Source organism: Atheta coriaria, unplaced genomic scaffold, assembly GCF_025399875.1.
Source record: "Atheta coriaria isolate IRGN ID8LTWV9N9 unplaced genomic scaffold, Caltech_Dcor_3.1 scaffold3716_size1276, whole genome shotgun sequence".
Classification (NCBI taxonomy): Eukaryota; Metazoa; Arthropoda; class Insecta; order Coleoptera; family Staphylinidae; genus Dalotia; species Dalotia coriaria.
Genome location: NW_027050360.1, coordinates 1 through 1276, shown reverse-complemented (window position 1 = coordinate 1276; position 1276 = coordinate 1). Strand labels below are relative to the sequence as shown.

The following is a 1276-nucleotide window of genomic DNA, read 5'->3' as shown; positions in this document are numbered from 1 at the left end:
CACAATTGTTATTATTTTACCATATAGTAATAATTAATTTAATTTAGTGTTACCAAATATTATGACTCAATCGCCGCAACTGGCAGACTACTATCGATTTGAAAAATTAGGAGACATTATCATTAGAAATCATTTTGAGATCAATATATCGTTTTTGGGAAAATCAGATGCACAAATATACATATGTTCACACCGGAAAATTAAAAAGGGCGAATGCCTCATTTTTATATTTGGTGGCTGGAATGGAAGGGCAAGTGTTATAAAAAAGTGTAAAGAAGGAGCATCGCCCACCAACTTCAAAGATAGTTTGGATAAATGTGAAGATATTGGAAATAAGGTATGCTTTATTAAAAGTATTTATCTTCTTTACTGTATACGAAATGTATAATAATCTTTTTATTCTAACCATGAACCTTTGTAATTTAAATAAATGTAATTAATTAAGTTAAAACGAACAATTTTTAGATTGAGCATAATCCAATGTTTTCAAACGATGAATGGAGTCAAATTTCTATTCAAAATAAAAATCGACGGTTAAAAGTAATAATCGATGATGTAGACTTATTATCATATCATACAAAATATGATAAAGGATTCAACAATTTTACGAAAATATTTGTACATTCAAGAAGACAAAATACGTTGTGGAAATATCATGAATGTAAGAACACTAATGTCATAGAGCCGCCAGGCCTTACTTATTTTCTGATAAACGATTGGTCAATTTGTGTAGTATAAGCGTATTTTGTTCATCAGAAATTTAGTTAGGCCTGGTGGCCCTGGAATCTTGGTGAAAATCGTTTGTGCATATTTCATTTATGTGTTTGATCTTAGATAAATATTACAAAGCTCGGAAACGCAACACTGGAATCATTAATAGCAATTGGTTCTATGTGGATTCAAATACTTTACATATTTCGTTGCTGGCAAATTTTGCGAATAATATTACATTACAACTGTATGATGTGTCGAAAGAACTCATTAAAACTGAATCCTATAAGAGTGATCAAAACACACAATGGAATTATATAACTTTTATTTCTGATGTATATGAAAGTGCTGAATATTATTTACGCATTTCATTTAATCCTAATGATAAAATGGCACTCAGAAATGTTGTTAGTCATTTAGACTACAATCAAAGTAAATGGAACAATTTCCATTTCTCATCAGTTGAGTACCCATTGGAATCAAAAAATTAAATTAAGTGTTCATTCCTTAAACACAAAACTACTGAGCTTGCAATTAAAAGGCCCAAAAGTAGTATAGATGTTTG

General features: G+C 29.7%; 1 long non-coding RNA gene across 1 annotated transcript; it reads left to right on the top strand.

The window, feature by feature from the left end:
* The first annotated feature begins 53 nt into the window (after positions 1 to 53).
* Positions 54 to 1250, top strand: LOC135803132 (uncharacterized). The gene is made up of 3 exons (XR_010550725.1): positions 54 to 337; positions 466 to 661; positions 835 to 1250. It is a non-coding gene; the product is annotated as an uncharacterized lncRNA (long non-coding RNA).
* The last annotated feature ends 26 nt before the right edge of the window (positions 1251 to 1276 follow it).